Here is a 27559-nt window from a genome sequence, read left to right on the forward strand (position 1 = left end):
GTAGTATCTAGACGTATCAGGGGTCCCATATCATTCCAACTGCACACGTCCCACACCATTACTGAGCCTCCACCAGCTTGAACAGTCCTCTGCTAACATGCAGGGTCCATGGATTCATGAGGTTGTATCCACATCCGTATACATCCATCCGCTCGATACAATTCAAGACGAGACTAATTCGACCAGGCAACATGTTTCCCGTCATCAACAGTCCAATGTCGGTACTGACAGGCCCAAGCGAGGCGTAAAGCTTTGTGTCGTGCAGTCATCAAGGGTATACGAGTGGAGCTTTGGCTCCGAAAGCACATATAGATGATGTTTCGTTGAATTGTTCGCACGATGACACTTGTTGATGGCCCAGCATTGAAATCTTCAGCTGCGGAAGGTTTGCACTTTCGTCACGTTGAACGACTCTCTCCAGTCGTCGTTGGTCCCGTTCTTGCACAATCTTTTTCCGGCGGCAGCGGTGTCGGAAGTTTGATGTTTTACCGGATTCCTGATATTCACGACACATTCGTGAAATGGTCATACGGGAAAATCTCCACTTCATCCCTACCTCGGAGATGCTGTGTCCCATCGCTCGTGCACCGACTATAACACCACGTTCAAACTCACTTAAATCTTGATAACCTGCCATTGTAGCAGCAGTAACCGATCTAACAATTGCGCCAGACACATGTCTTATATAGGCAGCGCAGTATTCTGGCTGTTTACATATCTCTGTATCTGAACACGCATGCCTATGCCAGTTTCTTTCGCGCTTCAGTGTATATCAAGTGTTGCTGCAGACTTAACTGACGGAAATAATCGTCATGAAAATATTTCATAACTTTTCAATATACACGATTAGGACAGAGAAGTAGAAAGAGTTCTGCTTACACGATGGTGTCAATCATCAGGTTCCTCTGTCTCACTCAAAAGCAAGATGGCTGTCGTTAATGCCCACAACTGAGACATTCTTAAGCCGTGGATTCCATTAATACAGATTTTGACGGTGAAGACAGGTCACCTATAATAATTTCAAATTTTTTGAGTAGTCCGATCAGTGAAATTAACTTCATGTTTCTGCAGTCAAACTCGGCTCTTTGAAAAAAATATAAAAATCGTGGAGAATGATAAAGCCTCGATAACTGAAATAAGAAATACAATCATTAATCGACACACAAAGATGTCTGAATGAAAGAAAGACTGGAAATGTTATTGGCATGCAAAATCAAGATGAATTAGAACAAATTAAAGAATGGGAACCATAATCAAGAAATAATTAATTTTATTTCGAAGTTTGACGTAGACACAATGGTTCTCTATACCATAGCATTTGATTAGTGTGAGAGATTGGCTTCCTGTTTTAATAAATATCAAGTTTTTGATTGGGCCTGAAACCCCAGATCGGGTGAAGATTGAAAACATTATTATATACCTGACTAAAAATGTGAATACTTCAGGCGACAATTATTTTCAGGAATATGTGTACATGAAGGGCTTTTTAGAAACTAAGCGTGACTGGAAGAAAAGTGTACATATTTTCTTAAGCAAATCGAAAACCATGAACGCAAATGCCAACGGCTAAAATCATGCGAGTATTTGTTTTCTATTCCCACATTCAACGCCACTGTGGAAAGAGTACTTTCGCTGATGTCGGCCCAGTGGATTGATGAAAGAAACTGACTGCTGCCAAAGACTGTGGAATCAATCCTACACTGCCATTTAACTGCAAACTAACTTGCACGGATTTTTATAAATACTTAAAAGGGAAAAAAAGACTTGCAGGAAAAGGTGAAATCTTCCGGACATTATTGTGTACCAACTACTTCGGTCGCAACAAATTCCACGTATTTCGTTTCTAAATAAAAAGTGATTATATTAAATGAAATTTTTACTTCATTTCTACACCCCCATCTCAGAGCGCCCCGACGAGGCCCCAGATAGATATGACAATCCTAGGCATGAATCAAGTATTTAAGTGTTTAGGTATATACCCATTGTTTCATTACCACATGCTACTAGTGTACATCGTAGAAAACTATCGCAGCATCGGAGTCGAGGGAACCAAGGTCTATGATAAGGATTAGGATGGAAAAAACTGACCGGTTAAAACCGATACCGGTATTTTAGTTCTTCATAACCGGTATTTTTCCGTATTTTTTGGCCTAGGTAATAACAGGTGTTTTTATTTGTCACTAATAGCTGGGAAAAGTACTGAAGTATCAGTTAGCCATAGCAGCAGTGCAAATTTTTGTTTTTTAATAAAGACGCGTTTATTTTCAGACAGGCACAATTAAAAGCTAGCTCTCGGCCACAGCCTTCATCAGCAAAAACGAAACACACACCACTCACACACACAAGCAAGCACACCTCATGCAAACACGACCGTCAACTCCAGCATCTGCGGTCAGAATGCCTGTCTGCAACTTAACATGTCTTCTTGACGGGAAGTAGCAACCTATCTTTCCTGCATTGTTGGTGTTCCTACTTGGAATTTCCCATGGTTTGTTTTTAAATAGATCTTTTTTTTTTGGAAAAACAGCAGTTTTATTCAGACATTTTCCATTGTTTTGAAATTCTGCATTATTGTAGAAAAAGAGAAAAGTGATCAGCGCTATTGTAATAATACTGCCGACAGAAACGACCAACAAATACATGGCATAAGAAATGGTACAGCATTGCTGTGACAGTTATGTCCCTGTTGCCATGTGTCGTGGCTTAACGTAAACGTGTGTGCGTGCAGTGTAGAAGACTTACCCCCACCTGGTCTATATGGTAGTTTCTCCCTGTCGTCACCGGACATCAATCCCATTGGAGAATGGCACCAATCCTAGAGTCCCATCCACGAGCGATGGCGGTTCGCGCAGGCAAGGACGGGGATTGCATTGTTGCCGGTTACAAGTGGCAGTTGCCGTACTCGCATACCCCAGATGAAAGCGTGTATCCTGCAGATTATATCTCTCGCTTGCTAGTGCAGAATTAGTCTCCTACCACCACCATCAACCATGACAACTCGAAACAAATGGAATAAAAATTCGACAAAGAACTCGCTACGATCGCGTATGATGGTCGCATTGCGCTAACAGTCACAGCACAGCTCTCAGAACACTGCTGAAGACTCATTGGCTACCGAAGAACGCGCGACGTAGGTGCACAGAACGAGCCTAAATTCGAAAGCCATTGTTCGTGATTACATCTATAGTCTGGAAACACATTCCATTAGAAGTACTGATAGCCTTGGGAGAGCCAGCGCTGGCAAACCTCTACCATCTGGTGCGCAAGATGTATGAGACAGGTGAAATACCCTCAGACTTCAAGAAGAATTACAATAATTCCAAACCCAAAGAAAGCAGGGGTGGACAGATGTGAAAATTACCGAACTATAAGCCACGGTGCAAAATACTAACACGAATTATTTACAGACGAATGGAAAATCTGGTAGAAGCCAACCTCAGGGAAGACCAGTTTGGATTCCGTAGAAATGTTGGAACACGTGAGGCAATACTGACCCTACGACTTATCTTAGAGAATAGATTAAGGAAAGGCAAACCTACGTTTCTAGCATTTGCAGACTTAGAGAAAGATTTTGACAACGTTGACAGGATTAATCTCTTTCAAATTCTGAAGGTGGCAGGGGTAAAATACCCTGAAGCGAAAGGCTATTTGCAGTTTGTACAGAAACCAGATGGCAGTTATAAGAGTCGAGGGGCATGAAAGGGAACCAGTGGTTGGGAAGGAAGTGAGACAGGGTTGTAGCATCTCCCCGATGTTATTCAATCTGTATATTGAGCAAGCAGTAAAGGAAGCAAAGGAAATGATAGGAGTAGGAATTAAAATCCATAGAGAAGAAATTAAAACTTTGATGTTCGCCGATGATATTGTAATTCTGTCAGAGACAGCAAAGGACCTGGAAGAGCAGCTGAACGGAATGGACACTGTCTTGAAAGGAGGATGTAAGATGAACATCAACAAAAGCAAAACGAGGATAATGTAATGCAGTCGTATTAAATCGGGTGATGCTGTGGGAAGTAGATTAGGAAATGAAACGCTTAAAGTAGTAAATGAGTTTTGCCATTTGGGGAGCAAAATAACTGATGATGGTCGATGTAGAGAGGATATAAAATGTAGACTGTCAATGGCAAGGAAAGCGTTTCTGAAGAAGAGAAATTTGTTAACATCGAGTAAAGATTTAAGTGTCAGGAAGTCTTTTCTGGAGAGTAGCCATGTATGGAAGTGAAACGTGGACAATAAATAGTTTAGACAAAAAGAGAATGGAAGCTTTCGAAATGTGGTGCTACAGAAAAATGCTGGATATTAGACGGGTAGACCACATAATTGATGAGGAGGTATTGAATAGAGCTGGGGAAAAGAGAAATTTGTGGCACAACTTGACTGGAAGAAGAGATCGGTTGATAGGACATATTCTGAGGCGTCAAGGGATCACCAGTTTAGTATTGGAGAGCAGCGCGGATGGTAAAAATCGAAGAGGGAGACCAAGAGATGGATACACTAAACAGATTCAGAAGGCTGTAGGTTGCAGTACGTACTGGGAAATGAAGAAACTTGCACAGGATAGGGTAGCATGGAGAGCTGCATCAAACCAGTCTGCAGACTGAAGACCACAACAACAGCATTATGGTAACCGTAATAAATCTTAAGCTTAACAATAATTTGTTCGTCGTATACAATAAGAATAGAAAGTAGCTCACCTGCTATCTGTGTCTACATAATATGCGTTTATCCGCTTGTAGCCCTTGAAAAAGGACAAACCACCACGCAAAATACGAGCTCCTCAACCTCAGTTTTCATCCTTTAGCGCTGGCTTTTTATAATGCCCAAATAATGGTGTGATCCTCGATTACAACATGATTTTTGAGCTGAGTTTCATAAAATTAGAATCAATAGGATAATACTAGTAATTTTTCGTAGTATTCAACCACTTAACACTTGTCGAGAAAATGAGTGAACAATGGTCGGACTAAGATTTCTTTTATTGCCTATTCATAATTTTGATTCTATTTATCTTGAAACTGAGGAAGTCAACTTTTTTCTACATTTATTACACGAAATAACAGAAATAAAAACTTAAATCGGTTATTTCAAAATTTGAGCGGTCAGGTGTCCGTGGCACTGCCGTTGTAATAAACCGATATAACGGAAAACCAGTTGTTTCAACGATAACCACCATGCGGCAGCAGTGTCTTCTGTTAACATCTGCTCATCCGTAATTTAAGAGAAACGTTATTCATTGTCTCTTAGCTCTTCTCTTTCCCTGGACTCTTGCAGCTCACTTCTGTGGCTAACAATTAAGCATTATTTTCATCGGTATCTCACAAAATAATTTGTTAGTTGTCATGAGTTTAAATGTACGTTTCCAGTTCAAACCGTTTCTTGTGCTGTATGTGCGTTCTGTGTTACGATATAGTGTTCCTCCCGTGTGCTAAAAAATAAAAAATAAAATAAAATAAAAAAGAATAAGGTTATACAATAAAAAGCTTCATCACGAACAATTTTCAACTGCAAAAAGAAAGACGCTTTCGAAAAGGTTCTACGACAAGCATCTTATCTTCACACATTAAAACCAATTTATGCTCAAATGGTGATGTCATTAACACTACCCTCTCATAATGTGGTGCTTTATAAAAAACTGAAAATGTATTGTTATGTGAACCAACTGGTATCCCACATTCAGCTAGGTCTACTGATAGCGACCGTGAAATAATCACAAATCCAGACCCAGGCACTTGACCTAATACGTTAACATCCTCCATGATAAATGAAATTGTACAGAAAGGCTCTATTATAATTGTATATTTTTATTATCTTTAATACGAGAGGGGAGGAAAATTTTCAATTCATTTTTACGTACCAACTTTACCCAATGGAGAAAAAAAAGGGATCGAAAATGGATTGTGTATTCGAAATGCACCAAAAACGTTCTTTGTTACTGTTGTAAAATTTTTCGATCTCCTACAAACAAGCTGTCAAGTGACAGACTCTGTGACTGGGTTCATTTAGGAGATCGGCTTACGGGCCATGAACAATTAGTTGCCCACATACACTCTGCAAAAAGATGCATACAGTGTGAGACAGTTGAAACAAAAAAGTGGTAGCTATGGAAGTGAACTACTAGAAAGAGAAAAGGAACACTTGTTTTCGGCTCTAAACAGAATTATACGCGCCACCAGGTATCTGGCTGAGCATAATATGGCCTTCATAGGAGCCAGCTAAAAGGTCTGTCAATATAATTATGGCAATTTTCTTGGTTTAATCGAAATAATTGCAGAATTTGACCCTGTTTTGCAGAAAATTTTAATCGCGGTTAAAAACTTAAGAAATTCTTGACCGTTCTTGTGTACAAAAACATTCAACATTAACTCATAAATTTGCTTGCACTCAAAGTACAAAACGTTAATTTTCTAGAAGAAAGTACATATTTTTCAGTCATCCCTCATTGTACTCCTGATACAACCAACAATGAACAAATGACATTGCTTGTTAAGTTTGTAAACCTATAAGAACACACAATGACTGTAGACTTTATGGATGTCTCTTCAACAACAGGAGAAAGTTTGCCTAAAACCCGTGCATCGAAAGTAGACCAACTAGGTCTCAATATTCGTGGCTGCGGAGGCCAAAGTTACGAAAATGGTACAAATATTGAAGGTAATTGAAGTCGTGTTCAAACCAGAATCCCGATGTAATCCAAGAGCATTTTATTTGACATGTGCTAGCTGGAATATTAATCTTGTGCAATCAGATGCGGCAAAACCTACAGCAAAAGCAGTCACATTTTTTCGTGTAATTCAAAGACTATACTTTGTTTTCGGTGCATCCTCCCAGAGAGCGGAAATCATATTGAACAGAGTACCAAAATTAACAGTGAAGAAGCTTTCAGAACCTCGATGGGAAAGCTGGGTGGAGAGTGTCGAAACTATGACGTACCAATCAAGAGAAGTCACAGATGCCCTTCTTGGGGTGAGCAATAGCATTGATGAATTGAAAACAAAAAGCGAAGAACACTTACTTGCTGTGAACGAATTAGATAACTTCTAGTTTATTGACGGTGTTGTCATACGGTATGAGCTTCTCTTTGCCCTTATAGCAGCAAGTAAGGCCCTCCAGGCAGAAAACATGAATTTGAAATTAACAACCAAATCGCTCGAAAGTTAAATAAAATTTAAGTGAGAATTTCCGTGAGGAAGATTTTTTTTCACTACGAAAGTGATAGCTGAAACTTTACAGATTGGGCAAAATTTGAACAAAAGAGAACTGGCACCAAAAGAAACCAATTTGGTTGTAAAAATGACGATGTGCTTTGCAGCTTCCAGAGGAGAAGACGAAACTGATTTTTTCTACCCTGTCGTTGACACAGTATTAATAAGTTTGCAACAAAAGTTTGGGCAGCTGACTAAGTATTCCGAAATATTCAGATTTTTCATCAAAAAACTTGAGACACTTATAGGATAAAGAACTGAAGACGCTATGAAATAAACGTGTCAGAGAGCTAAGTATAAAAGGTAAATGGTGAATAATGAAAAGACATTGTTGCGTCAGAACTTTTGACAGAAATCAAAGTGTTCAGAGAAAAAGTGAACAAGAATATGAGAACTTCAGTGCTAATATTGAAATACTTAAATGAAATTGGAAATCCATGACCCAACAATTACTGCTAACCATGCCAGTGACTGTCGCTTCCAGTGGGAGAAGCTTTTCACATTCGAAGCTGATCAAGAATTACGAGGGGCGTTCAGAAAGAAATGCAAAAACATTTTTCTCTGAAAGGAGGTTGGTTTTATTTTGGGTTTCAGTACACCATATTATACTCCACACTTCTGGCTGCAAGAGACTGATTTAACTGTAGGATCTTGGAGAAACATTTCGTATTGTGTTGATTAAACGGGATTCTTTTTGCCTTGCTTCGTGAAACTTTATTAGGACTTTTAGCCCATTTTCGAATACAGAACTATTTCCGAAGATGGAAACCACGTGCAGGTAAATGCATGTCAACTTCTTAATCTACGAAATCTCGCCTTAAACTATAAATGTTGCCTATTTTGACGTTTATATTTTCATCGAACAACTTTATGACATTTAATAGGACAGTGTTTACTCCAGCTACGAATAAGCGGACTGGTGTAGATCTGTGTGCAGAGGAATGAGTATTTCTGTGATTACTTATTTATGAACGATAGCACAAAGGTTCCCCTTCTAGTTGCAACATTTTCTAAAATCAGTGAATAACTGAAGTAAGTCGAATGCTGGGAAAAAGTGAATTCCAACTGAATGACCGCGAACGATACGTTGTGAAGATTGGCGAAGCGCCGCAACTGACCTCGTACACCCTCCCTGCCTCCCACTGCACGGCCCGTACAATTGTTGGCCAGTTGATACTCCTGCATTCCTTGTTGAGTATGTTGCAACTGAGACATGCGGAAAAACTTTAGACACACAATAAAAATATAATAAATCATTACTGGAATCACTGGATAAGATATCTGCTATAAAATAACGACATGAGTAAAAGTCTGTTTGATCTTCTGCACTCCACGATTTAGGAAGGAAAAATACGTCTTCTGACTTCACACTCAGAGTTGTTCCCCTCATTTCCTGGGCCTTCCCGAATCTCTTCTTGGTTATGGCTTATTAGCCCAATGCGTTTTGGCAATCTGTCTTCATTTATCCGGTTAATACCTTCTTTCGATCTTCTTCTGTTACCGTCCACTCTCTAATATTCTAAACGTTAAGTTCTGATCTTCCGTGTTCATTACGTATTGGGTCTAATATTTTGTACACCCTCTAACATTTCTTGAAGTCCTCATTTCCGACCTTTCGGTGTTACTGACGTCCGTCTGTCTCACTCCCATTCATTAAACCTGGTGATGCCTTTATTTACTTTTATTCTCATGCCCTTTCCTGTCTTGTTACTCACCGTCACCACAAATGTGTTCAAAAACGTTGAAACGTAGTTTCAGTATATCAGCCTTTATTGTCACTTATTTCAGCAGCCAGATAGGAGAAATAAGGGATTTGTTCTGTAGCTTTTGAGTTGATAATAGTCTTTGAACAGAATGTGAATATTCCCTGAAATGCTATTACGCTAGTTTTAGGTAGGGAGAGTGTTGTACCTAGCGGATAGTGTAGCTAGGAACACGTGTTTACTTTTGGTCGTTACTTCAGTCACATGACAAATCTTAGACTCACATGAAGAAATTCTCGTTGGAGACCGCCATAAGCAGTTTACGCCATTTTCTTTAGTTTTTAGCACTGATAGAAGGTTATGTTTCGTGAAGCATTCTTAAAAATTTCGCATTGTACACATTTCAATTGGTGTATAATACACAAGGTGACTCAGCTGCCCCTACGGATCTTGTTTTATGCAGCCCGCCGTGTTATAACTGGCCTTCAAAGACCATGCGAGAGATTTTCATTCTCTCGTTCGCCACGCGCAAACTACAAATCCTTGAGAAACAATTAACAGGACATTTTTGTAGGAATAATTTTACACTGGGATCCGTTTTCGCTAGAGGCCGTAGTTTTCGAGTTACTCAAGAAAATCGTACAAAAGTGACCTTCAAATGCATCCTTACTCCCACACTCAGCCCCTACCAGTCGGGATTTCTAGTACGTTGTTCACGGCACTCGCTCCTACTATTCGACAAAGATTTGTGACTGCACGAATTATTTCCCACTTTCCTTCACGTGGTTTCCATCTTGGGAAACAGTTCTGTACTCGAAAATGGGCTTATAAGCCTAATAAAGTTTATTCCTATATTCCACCACTGGATTAGTTGAGCACTTAAGAACTGTGTAAATTTTACCTAACAATTTAGTGAATTCTAACAGTACAAAATAAACAAAACTGTTACATCGTTGAATTCGTGTGGCTTTCAGACTACGAATGTACTCTGCTTGCGAGGGTTAAGTTTAAGCGTAACATCTACAAAAGTCGTTTTTCTTTCATTACCCTCGCGGACAGGGTAGTAATGTTAAGGGTATAACCGACTATGCTGGTGGCGTGATACCCCAATCAACGCAGGCAAAGAAAGGTCGAAAATAATTTACCCACTGAATTTTTTGCATATTCTATATCTGAATGTGTTCAATAGCATCGTTCATTATCTCCAGGGGCATTCACCACACATTGTGTTCCATAAAGGTATCGTTTCATGCGTTTTGTCTATCACTTGCAATAATGCTGTTTTATTTTTGGTGTATTCGATTTAGACCTATTACTGTTAATTTTACACCCCATGCAGTCTTCCCGCCTGTCACTGACTTAACAAGTAATTCTTGAACATCTCGGTTAAACTACGGTGTTTCGTGTGTAGCACCGCCTCCCATTACACTTGCTGTTTTCGTACCTAAAGCTTCTCGTGCTGTATCTTGTATACGAAAAAATTGTATTGAGATCTCTACACATTATGTTGAGCTCATCGAATCAGATCGTGAAAGCTTTATCGAAAGACGAGAATGCGAGACATTTCCTCGTTTCCAGACGCGTCTTCGGCCTGCAATCTGACTGACTGGAGTAGCTATCCTGGGCTTACATTGTTATACACAGCGACAACAGCGCCTCAAGCGGTGGAGAAGCTACGCTGCTGAATACGGTATTCATTAAATGTAAACAGTATCGTTTATATTCATTTTTAAGATGTTTTTTACGAAAGGCAGCGTATGTAGTGCAAGAAATTGCAGTAATAATAAGAAGAAGACACCAAATTTGTCATTCTTCAGGTTTCCTAAGGACCCTGAGAGGTATGAAACATCATATTAGAGCGCTCTTTATTTACGATTTTTTTCTAAACTTTATTGAATTACTGAATTTGTTTTTCTTTTTTAGGAGCAAGAAATGGTGAATAAACAGTAGAAGACAGGACCTGCTGCAAAAAGATGCCCTTTATTTGCACAATATCGTGAAGTTTTGTGCGTTACATTTCGAGTCAAACCAGTTCATGAGCACGGAAAAGAAGACATCGATATGCAATGCTGTTCCTACGTTATTTGTCGTGCCGAATAAGCCACAACTAGTGACGATGAAGAGAAAATTGCCATACAAACGTGAAAGTGTTACTGCAAAAACAATAAAACTGTCTCCTGACACAGAAGAAACAACTACCACAAGTGTTACTACACGAGAGACATATAAAATCACTAACAACGGAATCTGCAACACAGACATCTTTTGAAGATGAAATGCTTAGATTACGTGAAATTATTCGCGTGTTGGAAAATCGTGTGAAATGTAAAAACGTGCAAATCATTAGACTTAGTACAAAATTACTACGTGACAAGGAAAGTGCCCATTGTAAGAATAAACTGCAACCACGTCACAGGACACAAGTACAAAAGGATAAGCTCATTTTAAAAAGTGTTGGTTCCAAGTACTTGAAAAAAGATGCTCTCGATTTATTGATAAGCCAAATCAGTATACCACTGAATGGAAAACGTGGTGCGAGATGGGAAGATGAAACTAAGTAATTTGCACTTAATTTGTTGTATTGTAGTACTCAGGCATACAGGTTTTTATCATGCTGTTTTAGCCTTCCATCAGTACGTACCTTACAAAGGTTGTAAGTAGGCTGTTTATGTTTTCTTATTGGCAACGTTACGTAGCGCTCTGTATGAAAATCGGCAGCTGGATGTGAACAGCGCGTAGCGTTGCGCAGTTGGAGGCGAGCCGCCTGCAGTGGTGGATGTGGGGAGAGAGATGGCGGAGGTTTGAAATTTGTTAGACTGGATGTCATGAACTGCTATATATATTATGACCATTAAGGTAAATACATTGTTTGTTCTCTACAAAAATCTTACATTTGCTAACTATGCCTATCAGTAGTTAGTGCCTTCCGTAGTTTGAATCTTTTATTTAGCTGGCAGTAGTGGCGCTCGCTATATTGCAGTAGTTCGAGTAATGAAGATTTTTGTGAGGTAAGTGATTTGTGAAACGTATAGGTTAATGTTAGTCAGGGCCATTCTTTTGTAGGGATTTTTGAAAGTCAGATTGCGTTGCGCTAAAAATATTGTGTGTCAGTTTAAGCACAGTCTTGTATAGATTTTTCTAAGGGGACGTTTCAAGGTATGTGGAAGATATACAGTTAAATTGTGGGATAAATAATAACATATTTCATCTTTTAAAGCAGAAAGTGCAGCAGTTACCATAAACTGATATAATTGTTAATTTGTCTATGGATGAGATGTCACTAATGGAAAATTTGATATATGACAGCTCTAGGGATCGTGTTATTCGATTTGAAGACATGGGTTTCATACGTACATCTGTGGTTGCCAATACTGCATTAGTTATAATGATTAACGGCATCTTCTCAAATTTTAAACAGCCATTAGTATATTATTTCTCCAAAGGACCAGTAGGAGCCACCCATTTGACGCGCATATTTTTTGAAGTTGTCAGAAAACTCACAGAGATTGGTTTGGTTGTAAAAACATGTGTGACAGACCAAGGCTCGAATTTTGTGGAGTGGAGGCACAGACTGGGTATCATACCAGTTAATCCATGCTTAGTACACGAAGGGAGTAAGATTTTTTTTATGACACCTCACACTTGATAAAAAGCATACGTAATAATTTATTCAGGTATAACATTATCCACACAACAGATGAAGGAGGGCTTGGCACTGCTTCAAGGAAGGACATTTGTCATTTATACTCAAGTGACTATGAAAGGAAGTACAAGTTGGCCCCCAAGCTCACTAAAAGAGCTGTCCAACTGCTAGCATTTTCAAAAATGAAGGTAAACACTGCAGTTCGTGTGTTGAGTCATACAGTAGCAGCACGCATTTAGACACTTGTTACTTGTGGCACCATATCATCATCTGCTATTGCTACTGCAGATTTTTGCCAAAAAGTAAACGATATTTTTGACATATTTAATGCATATAGTGTTAAAGGGCCTGTATCCTTAAGGAACTGCATTACAAGTGCCTCAAGACATTTGGAAATTTTAAATAAACTGAAGCCATAGATGTTGTTGTTGTTTGTTGTTGTGGTCTTCAGTCCCGAGACTGGTTTGATGCAGCTCTCCATGCTACTCTATCCTGTGCAAGCTTCTTCATCTCCCAGTACCTACTGCAACCTACATCCTTCTGAATCTGCTTAGTTTATTAATCTCTTGGTCTCCCCCTACGATTTTTACCCTCCACGCTGCCCTCCAATACTAAATTGGTGATCCCTTGATGCCTCAGAACATGTCCTACCAAACTATCCCTTCTTCTGGTCAAGTTGTGCCACAAACTCCTCTTCTCCCCAATCCTATTCAGTACCTCCTCATTAGTTATGCAATCTACCCATCTAATCTTCAGCATTCTTCTGTAGCACCACATTTCGAAAGCTTCTATTCTCTTCTTGTCCAAACTATTTATCGTGTATGTTTCACTTCCATACATGGCTACACTCCATACAAATACTTTCAGAAATGACTTCCTGACACTTAAACCTATACTCGATGTTAACAAATTTCTCTTCTTCAGAAACGCTTTCCTTGCCATTGCCAGTCTACATTTTATATCCTCTCTACTTCGACCATCATCAGTTGTTTTGCTCCCCAAATAGCAAAACTCATTTACTACTTTAAGTGTCTCATTTCCTAATCTAATACCCTCAACATCACCCGACTTAATTCGACTACATTCCATTATCCTCGTTTTACTTTTGTTGATGTTCATCTTATATCCTCCTTTCAAGACACCATCCATTCCGTTCAACTGCTCTTCCAAGTCCTTTGCTGTCTCTGACAGAATTACAATGTCATCGGCGAACCTCAAAGTTTTTATTTCTTCTCCATGGATTTTAATACCTGCTCCGAATTTTTCTTTTGTTTCCTTTACTGCTTGCTCAATATACAGATCGAATAACATCAGGGAGAGGCTACAACCCTGTCTTACTCCCTTCCCAACCACTGCTTCCCTTTCATGTCCCTCGACTCTTATAACTGCCATCTGGTTTCTGTACAAATTGTAAATAGCCTTTCGCTCCCTGTATTTTACCCCTGCCACCCTCAGAATTTGAAAGAGAGTGATCCAGTCAACGTTGTCAAAAGCTTTCTCTAAGTCTACAAATGCTAGAAACGTAGGTTTGCCTTTCCTTAATCTTTCTTCTAAGATAAGTCGTAAGGTCAGTATTGCCTCACGTGTTCCAGTATTTCTACGGAATCCAAACTGATCTTCCCCGAGGTCGGCTTTTACTAGTCTTTCCATTCGTCTGTAAAGAATTCGTGTTAGTATTTTGCAGCTGTGGCTTATTAAACTGATTGTTCGGCAATTTTCACATGTGTCAACGCCTGTTTTCTTTGGGATTGGAATTATTATATTCTTCTTGAAGTCTGAGGGTATTTCGCCTGTTTCATACATCTTGCTCACCAGATGGTAGAGTTTTGTCAGGACTGGCTCTCCCAAGGCCGTCAGTAGTTCCAATGGAATGTTGTCTACTCCAGGGGCCTTGTTTCGACTCAGGTCTTTCAGTGCTCTGTCAAACTCTTCACGCAGTATCGTATCTCCCATTTCATCTTCATCTACATCCTCTTCCATTTCCATAATATTGTCCTCAAGTACACCGCCCTTGTATAGACTCTCTATATACTCCTTCCACCTTTCTGCTTTCCCTTCGTTGTTTAGAACTGGGTTTACATCTGAGCTCTTGATATTCATACAAGTGGTTCTCTTATTTTTAAAGGTCTCTTTAATTTTCCTGTAGGCAGTATCTATCTTACCCCTAGTGAGATAAGCCTCTACATCCTTACATTTGTCCTCTAGCCATCCCTGCTTAGCCATTTTGCACTTCCTGTTGATCTCATTTTTGAGACGTTTATATTCCTTTTTGCCTGCTTCATTTACTGAATTTTTATATTTTCTCCTTTCATCAATTAAATTCAATATTTCTTCTGATACCAAAGGATTTCTACTAGCCCTCGTCTTTTTACCTACTTGATCCTCTGCTGCCTTCAATACTTCATCCCTCAAAGCTACCCATTCTTCTTCTACTGTATTTCTTTCCCCCATTCCTGTCAATTGTTCCCCTATGCTCTCCCTGAAACTCTGTACAACCTCTGGTTCTTTCAGTTTATCCAGGTCCCATCTCCTTAAATTCCCACCTTTTTGCAGTTTCTTCAGTTTTAATCTACAGGTCATAACCAATAGATTGTGGTCGGAGTCCACATCTGCCCCTGGAAATGTCTTACAATTTAAAACCTGGTTCCTAAATCTCTGTCTTACCATTATATAATCTATGTGATACCTTTTAGTATCTCCAGGGTTCTTCCATGTATACAACCTTCTATCATGATTCTTAAACCAAGTGTTAGCTATGATTAAGTTGTGCTCTGTGCAAAATTCTACCAGGCGGCTTCCTCTTTCATTTCTTAGCCCCAATCCATATTCACCTACTACGTTTCCTTCTCTCCCTTTTCCTACACTCGAATTCCAGTCACCCATGACTATTAAATTTTCGTCTCCCTTCACTATCTGAATAATTTCTTTTATTTCATCATATATTTCCTCAATTTCTTTGTCATCTGCAGATCTAGTTGGCATATAAACTTGTACTACTGTAGTAGGTGTGGGCTTCATATCTATCTTGGCCACAATAATGCGTTCACTATGCTGTTTGTAGTAGCTTACCCGCATTCCTATTTTCCTATTCATTATTAAACCTACTCCTGCATTACCCCTATTTGACTTTGTGTTTATAACCCTGTAGTCACCTGACCAGAAGTCTTGTTCCTCCTGCCACCAAACTTCACTAATTCCCACTATATCTAACTTTAACCTATCCATCTCCCTTTTCAAATTTTCTAACCTACCTGCCAGATTAAGGGATCTGACATTCCACGCTCCGATCCGTAGAACGCCAGTTTTCTTTCTCCTGATAACGACATCCTCTAGAGTAGTCCCCGCCCGGAGATCCGAATGGGGGACTATTTTACCTCCGGAATATTTTACCCAAGAGGACGCCATCATCATTTAATCATACAGTAAAGCTGCATGCCCTCGGGAAAAATTACGGCCGTAGTTTCCCCTTGCTTTCAGCCGTTCGCAGTACCAGCACAGCAAGGCCGTTTTGGTTATTATTACAAGGCCAGATCAGTCAATCATCCAGACTGTTGCCCTTGCACTACTGAAAAGGCTGCTGCCCCTCTTCAGGAACCACACGTTTGTCTGGCCTCTCAACAGATACCCCTCCGTTGTGGTTGTACCTACGGTACAGCTATCTGTATCGCTGAGGCACGCAATCCTCCCCACCAACGGCAAGGTCCATGGTTCATGGGGGGGGGGGGGGGGGGGGGGGGGAAGCCATAGATACAGTCACGGAAATTTGTAGATGCTGATGGGGAAATCTTTTCACCTAGGATTAAGTGTGTTAAAGGACTTCTGGGTAACATAAGCGCTTTGAACATGTTTTTTGATGATGTTGTGGATGGAACCAAGTTATATTTATTAACACGCAAAATTAATCAAGATCCACTGGAAAACTTTTTCTCAGTGATAAGGCATAGAGTCGGTTTTTGTAGCAACCCATCACCACGAAAGTTTTGTGCTGCATTCAGTAATTGTGCTTTAAGCAAATTAATGAACACACACAGTGTAGCTACCTCCAATTGTGAGGGGATCAACTGGGTTCAGACAATAGTGGATATGAAAGCAGCGCCCAAATTACTTGTTTCACCACTGTTGGACATCAGTGACACGAGTTCAGTGATCAGACTACCAAATGTGGAAGTTCAAACAGACCTCGGAGAGGTAAACAGCATGAGATACGTGTTTGGTTATGCATTAAAGAAACTGCTTACAATTCATGACTGTTATAAATGTAGGACAGTACTTGTAGATGGCAGCCAAGACTTAGACGCAAATGACAAAGTTTATTGTCATTTTAAAAGCTATGAAGGCAACTTTGGAAGCCTATTGATTTGTGCAGAAGATGTCAAAGAATTTGCAACTCATTGTGAGACTAAGATGACTACTACTTTTGATGAATATGCTCACATAAGTAATTGTGGTGCTTCCTTTGTGAACACCCACCTGGGTGCTGTGCTGAACCAAGCTGCTGTTAATAAGACTGTTTGTGAAAGTGAGGCTCTTTTACATTATTAAATTCATGAATCAAGAACTAGTCTGTAGGAGCAAGAGAAGAAATAAAAAAGTGATGAAGCTGGCTCATTTGGGTTGCTAAAGTGTTAGGACTGATTCATTCATTTAATTTTATTTTCGTGAAATGTATCAATGGGATATAATAAAGTTGTAAAATAGTCATGGTTTTTATTGAGATAACGTGATACCATAAAGAATAAGATGGAAATTGTATTTTTGGAACCATGCTTCCTGCGAAGCAGAACGTAATGAAAGGTGATGTGTCGCAACTGCCGTGAGATAACGTGATACCTCTGCCAGGCACTGAAGGTAATTTGCAGAGTATCAATGTTGATGTAGATGTGTTACATACATAGGAAAATCCCAGAATGTATTATCAGTGCTAACATGAAAGAAAAAACAAACAAAAGAGGAAAAATTTAGCGCACAGGAGGGCCTACTTCCTTCAGCCCTTACGCTACACTATAGTTATGTAATTTCGGCCTTTTGTCTTGGGTATCACAGGGACCCGGCAGGTTAGCCGAGAGCACTAATGCGCTGGTTCCTGGACTCGGGTAGGCGCATAGTCCCAGGATCGAATCCGCCCGGCGGATTAACGACGAGGGCCGGTTGCTACTTTCGCGTTCTCGTCAGTACGGAACCAGAACTTTTAAGTTCTACCACCGTAGAGACGGAAGATCCGCGATTCGGAATGTCAGAACTGTGTAGTAAGTAGCGGCCGGAGCACCACCACAAAATTACCTAGCACTAACACTCCAAACTATCCACTCTCGGATAGAGATTTTAACCGTGTTCAACCCAGTGGTAACGTATCGAACTATTTTTCTCCGAATCATACAGTTTGGGGGAAAAGCAGTGAGAATAATTACTTTTGGAAACCTTTTATCAGTCAAAGCCTGTTATAACATTAAACTGTTTCGCTTAATAAAACGGCCACCAGCCCAAATCGGGCACAGTGTCCACACAAAAAGATGAAGTCAATTTTCGACACTGAATAAATAACTACTTTCACTTACTACGGTCACTTGGCAGTAAGTACTATTAATCCCACTTTCTGTACGACTAAATTTCATTTCTTTAGGACTATTAACGTTTTACTAACACCAATATTTATCTGGCTTTCTTTGACATGGAGAAGCAACACGAACAATTACTGTTAAGACTGTTGCAGTTAAACATTTATGTTACTTTACTTTGAGAAATACTATTGAAAACTTATCCTCATGGTCACGCAAAGCGGTGGCTCTTAAACTGATACGTGCAAACTTTAGTATTTAATAATGAGATTCAGAATTTGCTACCAAAACATTACTATTGCCAGTAATTTACTATTATTCAAGTTTCAATAAGCATCAGGATATTCGGAATAAATTCGTTTAGGTAAGGACCCTACTGAGGTAAATGAAATAGGAAAATTACGGTTAAACACGAAGGTACATTGAACACTTATATTCCACTGATTGAAGAAGGATGGTTCATACTGTGATACACTTCTAAATAAAGTACTTTGCCTGTTACTGATGTCGAAGGTGGCGTGAGGCGGTGCTGCGTAGTAACATTGCGCAGGTACGGCTCTTGATTTACTTATCTCTGTCTTCCTCTTGGTGGCGACGATGAAATTGCAAATTTTTGAGCTATTAATTTATTGCCGTGCTGCGCCAATCATGTAGAACATGTCAGAGGCCAAAACCCAGTCTTGCAGGTAAATTAGGGGCCTCTAGTGCTTGACCAACGAAATGCGTGTTCACCACTTGCATTGCACCTACCGACTCTATGCTACTCGCGCGCCAATTCTCACTCGCGCGCCCCACCAGCTTTTCCATTCCACCACAGAACGGAGTTCCGTTCTACCTATGATCCCTACACTTCTGCTTACGAAAAACCTACGTATGAACCATCTACAATTGCATGACAGCATATACATACAAAATTAAAATAATTAATTACAGTTGTACTTGAAATATTACATAATTATTTACAAAATATGTTTTAATACATTTATTCCACCTACGTCAAAGACGTTATTTTAAACAGATAAACTACACTTAACAAGAGCTTACTCTCGTTACAGTATTTTATTCATTTTGCAAAATTATTATGGAACAAAAAAATTTTAAAATATACAGATTAATGGCAGTATTATATTTACATTAGCATTACACGGTGTGCTGGTCAGCCTGGATGTGGTTTTTAGGCCGTTTTCCACATCCCACTAGTTGAATACCGAGCTGGTCCCGCCTCAGTTACACGACCCACAGACATTTGAAACACATTCGCACTATTTCATGATTTACACTAGATGCAGACAGCTGGGGTACACTGATTCTTTCGCCTGTGGTACAGGGTGAGGTCAGCAACCCCTTCAAATTAGCCAGGCCACATCAGATTGTAACCATGCCGACCCTGAGGAAACTGCGGGATGAGACACAAGCGAAAGAAAGACAGAAAGAAGTCTTGGGTATCACAGTGTCTCTTGAAGGCTTATATTGCTGATGACAGGGGTGACGTGTTTGTGACAAATCTTCAATGTGCCGTTACTGTAAGTTGCAGTATAAAACAGATAAGTGTGCCAAAGAAATATGGCGTCTGCCACGTCGAGCCATTTACGTCTGGAGCGAATGCATGTTGAACGTTTAGCGTCTTCGCCTTCAAATGACTGTGTGGAACTAACAGTGGAGTTTCGCGTCACAAATTTATGCAGTTTCCGTACGACACAAGCTCCGTACGGACTTTCAGATTCAAATGGCCGTTATGGCCGCCCTTCCCCTACCATTGTTAGTTACTTTATTCCTCAGTTATCTGTCTTCTGGCTGGTTTGATGCGGCCCACCATGAATTCCTCTTCGGCGCCAAACTCCTCATATCAGAGTAGCACTTGCTAGCTACGTCGCCAGTCACTTGATGTATTCCAGTCTGCATCTTCCCCTTTAACTTTACCCTTTATATCGAGTGCAATGGACGATAATCCCTTATGTCTTAACACGTGTCCCGCCATCCTGTTCCTTCTTCTTGCTATGTTTTCCACGTATTTCTTTGGTCGCAGATTTCATGCTCTCTACTGGATGTAAAATTAGAGCCTCTTGATAACTTCATTAACTGATTGTATAGACAATGTGGACTCCTACCGTCTGTTCTGTCTCTTGGTAATTGATTGAGGGAACAAGGAGACCCCAGGATAGCGGGAGAGTTTTCCGTTCCATGAGTCCTGCGTCATCCTACTTGACAGCCCGAGAGAATTACTCAAACGAACCGTACATCTTATCGACATAAATGCTAGGAGTTAACAGAACCTCCACATTACTCCCAGTGCAGCCTTTTTGTGCTGAGGTTATGTTGCCTCGTATCAGATAAATTTTTATAAGCCCACGACAAATTTCTTTCCACCGTATCCAAAGGAAGGCGTCTCTCGACTTCTCCAATACTTCAAACGAAAAGTATTAAAAATGGCGTATCCGATGTCGGTGCAACGTTAGAGCCTTCACTTGGTACAGAAGGCGCTGCGTTGTACAAGCTTCTCTCCATCGAGCTGACTCTGTACTTGTCGATGCTATCTCCTGTGAACTCTGTCGATTCATAGAAACCTTATGGCTCCATTCTACCTTCGCTCAGGTCACATCATCGACCAACTGGCAGAATACAGGAGAGAAATATGCAGCTCTTATAGCTGTAGATGCTGTTACTTTTCTCCGTAAAGTAGTATTTGAAACAATATCTATCATTATAGCAAAACTGCAATTGTAGCACGTCGTATGTATAGATGCAAATGTGTGATGAAACACAATACATAGCCCCGAATGAAATTTTCACTCTGCAGAGGAATGTGAGCCGATATGAAACTTCCTGGCAGATTAACACTGTGTGCAGGATCGACACTCGAACTGCGGACCTTTGCCGTTTCCGGGCAAGTGCGTCTCCCATTTTTTTTGTTCTGTTTTTCTCTCGTTTTTTTTCCCCACAACAGTTGGTCAGGGCGTATGCCACATTACAGCTGTCCAAGTTGATTGCTGAACACTTCATTTTTTATTACCGCGTGTAGCCAGCCCTCTGGCGCAACACGCTGAGCTCCCGTGCAGGCAAACCGAGTGAGCTGCCCAAGCACGACTCTCGGCTGGTCCTCACAGCTGTACTTACAGCAGTACCTCATATCCTACCTATGAAACTTTTTAATCTACTACGAAGTATCACAATATAGCGTGTTTCAAAAATGATTTCACAAAATTAGGGGACAGGTTCCTCACAGTAAAGCAAGCAAAAAAGATTATACAAACGTGTTTCTGAAAAGCCTTCGTTTTCGAGTTATTAATAAAACCTTACAACAGGCTGTATTCCTATGTTAAAAATATGGTTCGCGTTGTTGTTATTCGGAGTTGTTATAATATTCAAGTCGCATTTACAGTCAATATTCCCACAAAACATCTCTTTTTTATGTAATCAAAGCTTAAAAATAACTAAATATCAAGATTCCGTCACGTGATCGAAAACACACTGTTATTGGCTGACGCTCTAGTGACGTCACGGACCAGAACTAAGACGAAGCTATGGGTGTGTTACAGGAATGTTAGCCGTAGTTGCCCGCTTTTTGCGTACTTTTTCTGCAAATAATTTAGCTATCAAGTGAAGTAAAATGCATTTACAAATTTTAAGTAACAAAAGAACGAAATTTCGTGAACGCTGATAGTGCAAAGCTTATGAAAATTGACGTGTTTATGCTCTACTCGTTTAGAGCGGCGATATGTGCAAGACGGACATTCTTTTGCCTGCTCCCTGCAACGTCATTAAAAATGTTCAAAGCTAAGGAACTGCCGAAATTTTGCAAATGGATCCGTATATTACAAATAGGCTGCGACTATCTGTCATGGAATACGACTCAAAGCACAGTAAAATAATTATTGGCAAATCTTAGTGCTCATTTCCGCTTTGCAAGATACTCAGCAGAGGTATGACAATAAGCATGGGCTCTGTGGCCCAGCGGGTAGCGCGTGTAACTCGGGCTGAGAACAACGCAGGTTCCAGTTCAGTTCTCGGAGGGGCATATATTTCTACATCTTCCACTAAGTCTTAGAGGCTGTTCTGAATGAAGTCCCCATAACACCTGTAAGACTTGCTCGGAGAATGTATGATCTATCGGATGGTCACCTACAATTCCAGCTCACATATGAAACTAAACTGATAGTGATGCCTAATCTGTACTGTATCCTCGGTATTGTGAAGGGCCATATGTGTTGGTTGTGTGAAGTTTTTATTGCTTCTCTTCCAAGTGCTGCCTCGTCTTTAATCAAAACTGAAGAGAAATACGACGCATTGGCACTTTGTCCAACAAACCATCGGCACAAGTTCTGTGGCGGATGACCAGAAGGTGTAAGGCTCTGTACACATTGAAGATGATACAGATACACGAGTTCGTGTTCAAGTATCCACCATGCTAAACTTGGAGATGTCACAACATGCCTGGGAGACTTGTCTTGCGCTGGTAGTTCGCTCTTGTTCGACAGCCCGTGGCATGTGCTCTTCTTGGAGTCGCATACGAGCAACATCTGGGTTTCATCGAGTAATGGTCTGCGCTGCTGCGGATCCTCTCTGGACATCGCGACGATCCACAACACAGAGGTTGGATGACTGGGCTGTTCTCGGTCTGCAAACGCCATCTGCTACAGCCGTGCAGTCTCATGTGCACCCCTGCGAAGACAACGCTTTCTAGGATGATGTTGCAATCTTCAGGCCGAAAATTGGTTTGACGCGGCTCCCCATGCTACTCTATCCCTTGCAAACCTCTTCATCTCTGGTGTAACCTACATACCTCTGAATCTGACTACTGTGTTCATCTCTTGGTAACCCTCTACGATTTTTACCCTGCACGCTTCCCTCCAACACAAAATTGATGCTCCCCTCATATTTCAGAATGTGTCCTCTCACCCGATCCCTTCTTCTAGCTAGGTTTGCCACAAATTTCTTTCGTTCCCAAGTTCTCTTCAGCACTTTCTCATTAGTTACGTGATCTGTCCATCCATTCTTCAGCATTATTCAGTAGCAGCACATTTAAAAAGCCTCTATTCTCTTCTTGTGAAAACTATCGTCCATGTTTCACTTCCATGCATGGCTGCACTAAATACAAATACTTTCAGAAAAAGACTTCCTAACAGTAAAGATACATTCTTTGTTAATAAATTTCTCTTCTTCAGAAAAGATTTCCTTCCCATTGCCAGTCTACGTTTTATATACTTTCTACTTCAGCGATCATCTGTTATTTTGCCACCCAAGTAACAAAACTCATGTAGTGTCTCGTTTCTTAATCTAATTCCCTCAGTATCACCTCACTTAATTTGTCTTTCCATTACACTTGTTTTGCTTTTGTTGATATGCATCTTATATGCTTCTATCAGGACACTGTCAATTCCGTTCAGCTGTTCTTCCAAGTCCTTAGCTGTCTCTGGCAGAATGAGGATCTCATTTGCAAATCTCAAGGTTTTTATTTCTTCCTCCTGAACTTTAATTACTACTCCAAATGTTTCTCTGGTTTCTTTTACTACTGGCTCTATCCATAGGTTGAATAACATCGAGGACAGGCTACAACCCTGTCTCACTCCCTTCTCAACCATTGCTTCCCTTTCATGCCCATTATAACTTGCGTCTGGTTTCTGCACCAGTTGTAAATAGCTTTTCGCTCTCCGTATTTTAGCCTCCTATCTGCAGCATCTATTGATTATGATCTGTAGAATAAAAAAAATGCTTCAAATGGCTCTGAGCACTATGGGACTTAACATCTGAACACATCCATGCCCGAGGCAGGATTCGAACCTGCAACCGTAGCAATCGCGTGGTTCCGGACTGTAGCGCCGAGAACCGCTCAACTACCGCGGCCGGCTCTGTAGATTAAAATTGAAGAAACTGCAAAAAGGTGGGAATTTGAGGAGATGGGACCTGGATAAACTGAAAGAACCAGAGGTTGCAGAGAGCTTCAGGGAGAGCATTAGGGAACGATTGACAAGAATGGGGGAAAGAAATACAGTAGAAGAAGAATGGGTAGTTTTGAGAGATGAAATAGTGAAGACAGCAGAGGATCACGTAGGTAAAAAGATGAGGGCTAATTGAAATCCTTGGGTAACAGAAGAGATATTGAATTTAATTGACGAAAGGAGAAAATACAAAAATGCAGTAAATGAAGCAGGCAAAAAGGAATACAAACCTGTCAAAAATGAGATCGACAGGAAGAGCAAAATGGCTAAGCAGGGATGGCTAGAGGACAAATGTTAGGATGTAGAGGCGCTCAGTTCTAAGCAAAGAAGGGAAGGCAGAAAGGTGGAAGGAGTATATAGACGGCTTATACAAGGGCGATGTACTTGAGGACAATATTATGGAAATGGAAGAGAATGTAGATGAAGATGAAATAGGAGATATTATACTGCCGGGAGAGTTTGACAGAGCACTGAAAGACCTAAGTCGAAACAAGGCCCCGGGAGTAGACAACATTCCACTAGAGCTACTGACAACCTTGGGAGAGCCAGGCCTAACAAAACTCTACCATCTGGTGAGCAAGATGTATGAGACAGGCGAAATATCCTAAGACTTCAAGAAGAATATAATAATTCCAATCCCAAAGAAAGCAGGTGTTGACAGATGTGAAAATTAACCGAACTATCATTTTAATAAGCCACGGCTGCGAAATACTAACATGAATTCTTTACAGACGAATGGAAAGACTGGTAAAAGCCGACCTCGGGGAAGATCTGTTTGGATTCCGTAGAAATGTTGGAACACGTGAGGCAATACTGACCCTACGACTTATTTCAGAGAATAGATTAAGGAATGGTAAACCTACGTTTCTAGCATTTGTAGACTTAGAGAAAGCTTTTGACAACGTTGACTGGATCACTCTCTTTCAAATTCTGAAGGTGGCTGGGGTAAAATACAGGGAGAGAAAGGCTATTTACAATTTGTACAGAAACCAGATGGCAGTTATAACAGTCGAGAAGCAATGGTTGGGAAGAGAGTGCGACAGGGTTGTAGACATTCCGCGATGTTATTCAACCTGAAAAATGTCAAAGCTTTTCATGTTTTTAATTAAAGGAGATAATTGCTTTTAAAATCAATCATTAGTTTATGGCAATATATGAAGTGTGATGGAGGTGAATTATTGTGTCATTAAGCATCGGTAAAGAGCTATGATTCTTCTCTTTGCAAACTTGGTGTACTTTGTGCATGAAAGGAATTCTTGAAGATTTGCTTAAAGAAAACGAACAAAACACCACGAATGACCTACACCCGGTAGTAAGGATAGCGATTGGAAAAGTAACCTTGCAAGGAATCATAGATAGCGGAAGCCAGCTTTCGGCTATTTCAAGGCAGCCTTCGAAGGGTGCAAGGGTGATCAAACATGGCCTACCCTTAAAATGAGCCGGCTAGTGTGGCCGAGCGGCTCTAGGCGCTTCAGTCTGGAGCTGCGCGACCGCTACGGACGCAGGTTCGAATCCTGCCTCGGGCATGGATGTGTGTCATGTCCTTAGGTTAGTTAGGTTTAATTAGTTCTAAGTTCTAGGGGACTGATGACCTCAGCAGTTAACTTCCATAGTGCTCAGACCATTTGAACCTTTAAAAATAAAAAAGATTAAAATACGGGGGACAATCGCGGGAAAATGCATGGAAGTAGGGCAACAGGTACGACTGGAATTTACCTGTCAGAGCTACCAGTTCGAAGGCAATTTCATTGTGGTCCCAAAGTTGGCGATCAAATTGTAATAGGCATGGACTTCTTGTACGAGAACCAGGCCGTAATTGATATAGGTAGCGGCACGGTCACCTTCCAGAAGAGCAAGATAAGGCAGGTCAGATTTGAAGAACAGGCTATTCCGGCGCAGCTCCCTACTAACTGTCTGCGACTACATATTGTAGAGCCAGGAGGCAGAAATGGTGAGGAAGAAGAACACGAACAACGCATTCTGAGGTGGCTAGAAGAGGCAGTTCATGTAAAGGATGAACTAGTACAGGTGATAGACGGCAACGTCGACGCATGCGGGAATATAGCGATAAAGGAACGAGAAGATTCAAAAATGGTTCAAATGGATCTGAGCACTATGGGACTTAACATCTGAGGTCATGAGTCCCCTGGAACTTGGAACTACTTAAACCTAACTAACCTAAGGTCATCACACACATCCATGCCCGAGGCAGGATTCGAACCTGCGACCGTAGCGGTCTTGCAGTTCCAGACTGTAGCGACTAGAACCGTTCGGCCACTCCGGCCGGCTGAACGAGAAGATCTGAGGAACATTCTAAAGGACAACTTAGAAGTTTTTTGGCCGAAACCAGGGGCTATACGAAACCTCCAGTACGAGTTCCGAGTGAAGGTGAAAGGGTACAGTACCGCCCAACATTGAAAATAGGTACAACATACTTCATTATTTTTGTCAGAACAACACATTTTTTTTGTAAAATAACTCAATCTCAATTAATACAGCGAAGCCGGATACCAGTGTGGGAAAGAATGACAATTTATTTATTTAACTGATCACATGTGCACTCCCACAAAGTAAATCCCTACATCCAGTTGAGATCTGTGAAATGAATGAATGTATGGTCGTCTGCTAACCGCAGATAGTGAATGTGAATATATGATCATCTTTGAGTCGATCCTCTGGCCACCTTTGGTGGGACCAAAGAGATGAAATTTACCTGAGCTTTGAGCGCCTGAAATGTGGCTGACCAATACGGTAGCAAGGTGCTCCCCCACTTCAGCAGAGGTGCGAGAGGACCTCGAGGACGGCCATGTTTCAGCACTCTGCCGCTGGATCTTGTGCTGTTATGACCTGTTTTAGTTGTGCTCCGTAATGACGAAAGAGTGGAGACATGGTATGCATGTGGAATATTTAAGAGTAGTTTGAAATAATAGTTTCTCTATTTCAGGAACTTTTGTGGGGAGAATTAAATGTCAGGCAGGTAATATTAATGGGATCGTAGCAATCTTCGGAAGTGACCAACGGTCACAACGAAACCACGTGTACCAATAAGTTGAAATACTTCCGTGTGCTTAAGTTAAGCTGAATTATTAGCGAGTGTACAATAAGTTGAAATATTTAAGAAATAGCGTGTGTACCATAAGATGAAATATTTAAGAAATTGCGTGTGCAGGACTTGAAATTAGAGACGAGTACTTCCACGTGGTGAGTACTGTGTGAGTCTCAATCTGTTTATGAGACAAAGGATAAAGAGAAGTACTCGTCCATGGTATCAGTTGAGGACTCGCGTGTGTGATGAATATGTTCTTAATATTACTTTGCGTGATATGATTCCGTGTGATGCTAGATTCAAACTCTGAGAGAGAAGCAAGGTGAGTCGTCCGTCTATCTAGCAACGCCACTTGGCTTGCATTGCACAGGAAGACGTGCATATATCTCCAGAGTTCATAGTAGGAAAGTAGAATTACGAAGTGGGGCAGTGTCGTGTGAAACTGGGATAAATATTAATTGAAGTGGGAAAGCT

Source organism: Schistocerca americana, unplaced genomic scaffold (genome assembly GCF_021461395.2).
Source record: "Schistocerca americana isolate TAMUIC-IGC-003095 unplaced genomic scaffold, iqSchAmer2.1 HiC_scaffold_14, whole genome shotgun sequence".
NCBI lineage: Eukaryota > Metazoa > Arthropoda > Insecta > Orthoptera > Acrididae > Schistocerca > Schistocerca americana.